At 50.8% G+C, this 8140-nt stretch overlaps 1 protein-coding gene across 1 annotated transcript in view; it reads right to left on the reverse strand.

Annotated features, from left to right (window-relative positions):
* AMER1 (APC membrane recruitment protein 1) overlaps positions 1 to 5300 on the reverse strand; it is a 28524-nt gene extending 23224 nt beyond the window's left edge. The window contains exon 1 of the mRNA XM_073547564.1: positions 5145 to 5300. The gene's annotated coding sequence lies outside the window, so the exon portion shown is untranslated. The remainder of the gene's footprint in view (positions 1 to 5144) is intronic.
* Positions 5301 to 8140: the final 2840 nt, after the last annotated feature.

Here is an 8140-nt window from a genome sequence, read left to right on the forward strand (position 1 = left end):
CCAGAAGTTTGGCAATGCCAGCATTCAGAGACTGTGCTCGGGGATGGTTTGCCGAGTAAGGGCGCCTTTTATCCCATGCCTGTGCTACCGATGGCTGTGATGGATGGGAGCGTGCTGCTATGGGTGTAATCTGACAGGGTCTCCGGACAACAGTGGCAGAGGTTCTTCCTTGGCGATCCTGTGAGGAAGCCGAACCAGCAGTGTGTGAGCTGGAGGAAGAGGGCCCAACACGAACTGAAGAGGTGGTAGGTGGTGCTGTACGTTGGCCTACGTCTTCAGGGTGTCTCTGCAACTCCAACTCGTGCTTGGTGCGCACATGTTTCCACATATTTGTGGTATTGAGGTTGCTGACATTTCTCCCTCTTTTGACTCTCTGATGACACAGCTTGCATTTGACAAAGCAAATGTCATCTGCAACTGTGTCAAAAAAGGACCACGCACTGCAACTCTTGTGAGCGCCCGGTTTGCCTTTGGAAGGAGGAATGCTCCTAACGGGTGCCGAAGTGGAGGGTACAGGCAACCAAGTCTTCCCCCTCCCTCCTGTTTTGGCCGGTAGGGGAATCTCTTCCTCAGAGCTGCTCCCACCACCTTCCTGTTGCTCACGCCATGATGGGTCAAGGACCTCATCATCTTCCCTCCCCTCTTCAAACAGCTGGTTCTCCGGGGTTGTCTCGCCAGCACCGTACGCACCAGAAAGTGGCAACTGAGTCTCGTCATCATCTGATGCGTACTGAGGTGTGCTGACCATAGGCACTGGCCCACTCGCCTCTTCAGATTCAGAGGGACAAAGAAGTTGCGCATCACTGCATACTCCCTCTTCTTCACATTCAGGAATGCTGCTTGGCTGGCCCCCTCTTTCCAAGCCATCAGATTCCGAGAACAGAAGTAGAGACTGTGATGGCTCCTGTCCATGTCTCTCTGACTGCCTGGGCACTTTGGCAGGTGGTGAAGAGACAGATGGTTGCTCTTCGGTGCTCTGACCCTGAGAGGATGCGGAAGTAATTGAAGTCGATGCGTTAGCTGCCATCCATCCGACAACGGCTTCAATTTGTTCCTCCCGCAGCAGTGGGGTACGTTGAGGTCCTACAAAGCTGCGCATAAAGGACTGTTGCCTGCTAAAACTGGGGGATGCTGATCCACTGGTGCCCGCAGCAGGCCCAGAATCCCCACGTCCTCTACCTGTAGAATCCCCACGTCCTCTCCCTGCAGAATCCCCACGTCCTCTCCCTGCAGAAACTCCACGCCCACGCCCCCGCGCCTTACTCCCTGCCTTCTTCATCTTGCAAGACTGCTTAAGATAGGCAAAAAAGTACAAAGGGGGGCCTTAGTGTGCTTATTCCTGAACAGCTGGTTACAGGTACAAGAAACACTAATTTTATGAAGTGTGTGTGTGTGGACTAGACTTTAATAGGAGCTGATGTGGCCTACACAAGTTCAAAATGTAGTGTTTGGTGAACTTTTTATGTGGTTTCTTTGTTTGAAACAAACTCAAAGTATGTGAACAAAGAATTGAAACTGATAGTATCACCAACTTTTTGGAGCTATTACAATGCAGGCAGGTAACCTACAATGCAAAAGATGAGGCTCCCAAAAAATTGGGTAATACTAATCTGGCTGCGCCGGCAGGGCACAAGCCAGAAAAAAAGGCTCCTCTATCTACTCCTATATAGTGTTTGCAACCAACCAATGTTGATGGATACGGATGGATGCACACTAATAGGAGAAGAAAAAATGAGCTGCACTCAAAGACAAATATGTGTGAGGCAGTGACGCACGTTGAGCGTCCTACAACCAGACGTAGCTGCAGGACACTCTACTCAGCGTGAGCTGCACTCACACACAGTCAGAGACCTCTCAGACAGCCGTCAACAGTGCAGCTAAGTGGGCACTGGCACTGACAGGCTGCAGAAAGGCTCCGCTGTGTACTCCTATATAGTGTTTGCAACCACCGTAGATGGAGACGGATGGATGCACACTAATAGAAGAAAAAATGAGCTGCACTCAAATAAAAATATGTGTGAGGCAGTGACGCACGCTGAGCGTCCTACAGCCAGACGTAGCTGCAGGACACACTACTCAGCGTGAGCTGCACTCACACACAGTCAGAGACCTCTCAGACAGCCGTGAACAGTGCAGCAAAGTGGACACTAGCACTGAAAGGCTGCAGAAAGGCTCCGCTGTCTACTACTAGTGTTTGCAACCAACGTATATGGATACGGATGGAAGCACACTAGATTGAAATTATGTAAAAAATGCAGCTCAAAAAATAAAAGATGTATGAGGCAGCAGTGATCACACTGGGTGGCCTACAGCCTGACGTGGCTGCAGGACCCACTCCACAGCGTGAGCTGCACTCACACAGCCCTTGCAGACAGCTGTGAACACTGCTGCTAGGGCAAAGAACGCTACAGTGGTGGTTTATGTAGCCTGGGTAAAGCACTAGATGTTTGGTGGAATCGCTATTTCTAACTGTCCCTCACAGTCTTCTACAGCAGCCTGTCCCTAACTGAATTCACAGCAGAGTGACCAGAAATGGCGGCTGCGGTGGCTTTTATAGTGCATCATGACATCATTTCGGCAGCCAATCACAGCCATGCCAATAGTTAACATGCCTACATGCCTAACAGGATGTGCCCACACTTCGGAGGATTCCCATTGGCTTAATCAAAGCAAGCAGGCTCATAGCATGATGGGAACTTCCTATTCCGATTCCGATCCCGGAATCCGATATGACAAAAGTATCGGAATTAAGTATCGGAATTCCGATACCGCTAATATCGGCCGATACCCGATACTTGCGGTATCGGAATGCTCAACACTATAACAGACCAATCTCATAAGGAGACGTGTAAATGTGCCACAAAGTCCAGACGTGCAAATCCCTTTGTCCCAAATGGTTTTATTTTGGGAAGAATCTTGCCAACAAACAAATAGATTACAGCAGAACACATCCGGCAAAGACCAGAGTGTCAGACTTCTTACACAGAGAAGCGTTCACTGATGCTACAGATTTCGGTGAGAAAGCCATCCATCACATATGCATGGGGGGGGTTTCTCAGACGCAGATATTAGGGGAAGGAACAATCAGGTAGTATGAATGTCAGCACCTTTTGTTCGCAGAGAAGATAAGCTCTCAACTGAAAACTGGGGCATTGTAGCCAAGCTCAGAATGAACGTGACAGGAGAGTGTAGATATAGCAATTGGCCATCTGTAATCCAAGGTGTATGTCTGCATTGACTAAAGGGGGCTTCACACATAGCGATATCGCTAAAGCGTCACCGGCTCCCCCGCTGGCTATCGGTGATCGCGCGAGAACGTCCTGAGAGAGGCGTGGACGCAGGCGGGAGGACGCCTTCATCGCCTCGTCTGACAGGTAAGTAACGCCCGCTGCTGCGTTGCTGGTGAGATCTGCCTGTGAGGCAGCTCACTAGCGACCATTTAGCGATGCACCAGCGATCCTGACCGGGTCATAATGTTGTCGGGATCGCTGGTGCATCGCTAAATGTAAAGGGACCCTAAGGCTGCATCACCACACGATCACTTGGAGTTTACCGCAAAGGGAAAAAAAAAAAAAAAAAAAAATGTAAATCAAGGTGGATTTATAAACAGTCACACACTGCTTCCATGCATCAAAACCCTGAAAGTATTGGATTCAACTATGGCACCACATATATTAAAAAGAAAAGCCAGCCCATGGCTTCATCAGCAGAGTCCACTGCGTGGAAGATGAAGGGCAAAAGCATACGCCATTCATCTTCCTCTTTAGTGACAGGCGACCCTGTGTCGCAACTAAACCTGTGCCGCCTGGCGTGGTTTACAAACTGATGGCAGAGAAAACCCATTCCATTGGTAATACACTGCACGGTTGTGCAGCTTTACAGCACTATACAGCAAGGCCAGTTACCCAACTTCTTATAAGAAGCCGATCTGAACAACTGCAATTTTAGCCACCACGTAGGGACCCAGAGCCCACTTATACACACATGGGAGAGATTTTGCAACCGATTCATGGAGCAAAGAAAAAAAAAAAAAAAAAAAATGTTGCAGCACCAGCTGCCCCTGGTATATACACAGGGGGGGACAGGCTCTGATCTCTGCAGCACCAGCTGCCCCTGGTATATACACAGGGGGGGACAGGCTCTGATCTCTGCAGCACCAGCTGCCCCTGGTATATACACAGGGGGGGACAGGCTCTGATCTCTGCAGCACCAGCTGCCCCTGGTATATACACAGGGGGGGACAGGCTCTGATCTCTGCAGCACCAGCTGCCCCTGGTATATACACAGGGGGGGACAGGCTCTGATCTCTGCAGCACCAGCTGCCCCTGGTATATACACAGGGGGGGACAGGCTCTGATCTCTGCAGCACCAGCTGCCCCTGGTATATACACAGGGGGGGACAGGCTCTGATCTCTGCAGCACCAGCTGCCCCTGGTATATACACAGGGGGGGACAGGCTCTGATCTCTGCAGCACCAGCTGCCCCTGGTATATACACAGGGGGGGACAGGCTCTGATCTCTGCAGCACCAGCTGCCCCTGGTATATACACAGGGGGGGGGGGGGACAGGCTCTGATCTCTGCAGCACCAGCTGCCCCTGGTATATACACAGGGGGGGGGGGGGACAGGCTCTGATCTCTGCAGCACCAGCTGCCACTGGTATATACACAGGGGGGGACAGGCTCTGATCTCTGCAGCACCAGCTGCCCCTGGTATATACACAGGGGGGACAGGCTCTGATCTCTGCAGCACCAGCTGCCCCTGGTATATACACAGGGGGGGACAGGCTCTGATCTCTGCAGCACCAGCTGCCCCTGGTATATACACAGGGGGGACAGGCTCTGATCTCTGCAGCACCAGCTGCCCCTGGTATATACACAGGGGGGACAGGCTCTGATCTCTGCAGCACCAGCTGCCCCTGGTATATACACAGGGGGGACAGGCTCTGATCTCTGCAGTATACCAGTACCCTGTGAGGATGGCACCGCTCAGCCACGAGAAGGAGCCCCATTGTACACACGAGTGGCCTGGTTACTGCGGCCAGGACCTCGCAGAGGCAGTGACTGGCTGCACGCCCCATATGACCGTCCCCTTTCCCCCGTACACAGGTGCGCTTCTCACACAGCCCCAACCCCGTGCCCTTACCAGCCGCTCCGCTGTAGGCCTCGGTGCCTCCGCGGTGTCCTGCTCCTACTGCCCAGACTCCTGTGTCCCAGCACCGCACACTGATGCTCCTGTACTACGGCGGCCTCTACCTGCCACCACCCCCGGCCTGCGCTGAGTGACGTGCACGTGAACCAATCAGAGCTCTCAAAAACATCAACGGATAATCCAATTAGCTACAAGCCGTAACATCACAAACACTACGCTGATTGGCCTTCCGTATGACTGACAACAGATACAGCCAATCGGAAAGGAGACTGAGTGAGCCGTACTGGGTGTGGCTAACTGTGTTATTGTAGTGGTGTAGTAGTCGGCCAGTGCAGCAGAGACTGCTGTGGGGAAGAGAGGCTGCAAATAGCTGCTGTCAGAGCAACAGTGCTGAGGCACTGCCATAATCAGCACAGCCTACAGACTCAAGCACAAGTTGTGGATTTGGCCCTGCGGATCCACAGCAGTTACTGCTGCGTTGTACAGTACCTTTATAGTCAATGGAAATTGAAAAACGCAGAGCACATGCTGCAGATTATTCCGAGCGGATTAGCTGCGCTTTTAAATCCGCAGCATGTCACTTCTTTGTGCGGATTCTCGGTTTGGCACCTGCTCCATCACCAGGTGTCAAAATGCAGGCTAATCCGCAGATAATACACAGGTCATTTGACCAGCGGATTTACCAGCAGAGTTAGCTAAATTTGCACAGCAGAATCTGCAACGTGTGCACACACCCTAAGGGCATGTGCATACGATGGTGATTCTACTGCGGATCCGGCCCTGCAGCAAGAATCTCCTGCGTTGTACAGTACCATGTTATCCTATGTAAAACAAAAAACGCAGTGCACATGCTGCGGAAAAATCCGTGCGGAAACGCTGAGGGTTCATTTCCGCAGCATGTCAATTCTTTGTGTGGATCTGCAGCGTTTCTGCACCCATTCACTTGCATTGAGTCGGGCACATCCGCGACAAAGCCGCAGGTCTGAAAAAGCTCTGCGGTTTTGCTGCGGATGAAACGCTGCAGATCGGGAGGAGAGGAGTGTGGGCGGTGACTGTGTGCGTGTATGGGCCTATGTGTGTGCGGGGGTCTGTGGGGCTGTGCGGGGGTCTGCCGAGGCTGTGTGGGGGGTCTGCGGGGCTGTGCTGGGGGGTCTGCGGGCTGTCTGGGGGTCTGTGGTGCAGTCCAGAGGGGGTCTGCCGGGGCTGTGCGGGGGAGGGGTCTGTGGGCTGTCTGGAGTTCTGCTGGGACTGTCCGGGGGTCTGCGGGGATTGTGCAGGGGGGGGTCTGTGGGCTGGCCGGGGCTGTGCGGGGGTCTGTGGGGCTGTATGTCTATGCAGGCAATGTCCGATGGGACTGTATGTCTCATCGGGTTGTGCCTGCTACACTGACAGTGATTGACACATTAGCCAATGATGGGACAGTAGTAGTCCCATCATCTGGCTAATGTGTTGAATAAAAACAACGAAAACACCGAAAAAATATCCAAAATTTATTTATTGATAATTATCATACATATGAATAAATGAAATATAAAAAGGGGGGAAAAGGGCCAATGCCATGTATAAGGCACTACCGGGGACAAAAAATGTACAATAAAATGCAAATACACGTGCAAGGGTACATTATATGAGTAAATAAATGAATACATATATAAAGTGACCATGCAATAATGTACTTCCAAATTAGTACTTTAAAAGTGCTTGATGCAAAAACAGTGCAGCAAAAAATTATATATATAGTGCAGCAAAAAAATATATATGTGTGGTAAATAAGAGGGCAACCTGAAGCTCAACTAAACACAATAGAGGTGACTCAAAGGTGTAAAAAATGCCTAAAATAAGCTGTGAAAAAAATAATCAATAAAAGCTAAGTACCTCTATGCTGCAGGGGTCCCCGGGATGTGCCAGCCCCGACGCGCGTTTCAGCGTACGAGAACACTGACATCTGGTGATGTCAGTGCTCTACAGGGGCTCCAGCGATGAAATGACAGGCGGAGATAATCCTCCGCGATGTATCCCTCCGCCGCCGGGAAAGAGGTCCCGTAACCCCAACCCTAATTCTCACGCAGCATTGCTGTAAAGTGAGAGCCTGAACTCAGGTAACCTCAGTGATGCACTGCATGAGCCATTGTCTCCTGTCAGTTCATCACTGGGAGGCTCTATAGAGCAATTACATCACCTGATGTCACTGTTCTATAGTGGAAATCGTCGTGGGACACTCGTTATTAATTGGACTGCGTTCGACAGGGAGTATACAGTTGGTTTACTTTTTTACTTTTTATTATAGGAGACCGAGGGCGTCACTTGGATCTGGGCGTCTGTTGTGAGTTTATTTTTCCCTTCACCATTGAGGTCTGATGAACTCCCTCCTCTGGTGAAGGAAGGTAGTGAGGCTGATTACCAAACACCTGGGCAGCTAGATGATGACTGGGTGGCTGGAATTGAGGACTGGATATAAGGCTGCTGACGCCCTTCTTCCTGGCTGGTGATTTTCCTGCTGGATTCTTGGAGACCAGTCTGATTCCTGCATCTCAAAGCTAAGTTTTTCTGCTCTGCTTTGTACTCTTCAGTTTTGTTTTTGTTTTGCCTTGTTTTTTTGGGAGTTCTGCCATCCCCGGCCGGGGGTGAGCTGAATTCCATTTTTGTCTCTGATCTGTTGATCTTTTGCTCTGTCTTCAGAATATACCTGAGTGCTGATATAGTCTTTTGAAGCCTAGCGACTTCAGGGCCTGTTTTTCCTATCAGTCGGTTGGCTCATTTTGATAGGGTTTTTGCGGATGGCAGACAGCAGCTTTCCTATCCTGTCCTATGTAGTTAGCTTGGGCCCCATCATTTGCTCAACCTATCTTTCTATCTGTGTTAGTGTTTTCATCTTGCTTCACCGTCATTATATGTTGGTGGCTGCCTATTGCTTTGGGGTCTGCTCTGGGGCAGTTTAGTTTTTCCCCTTTCTGTCTTTAGGCTATTTAGTTCTCCGGCTGTGATCGAGG

This window comes from Dendrobates tinctorius, unplaced genomic scaffold, assembly GCF_039654945.1.
Source record: "Dendrobates tinctorius isolate UK_male_01 unplaced genomic scaffold, ASM3965494v1 ptg000154l, whole genome shotgun sequence".
NCBI lineage: Eukaryota > Metazoa > Chordata > Amphibia > Anura > Dendrobatidae > Dendrobates > Dendrobates tinctorius.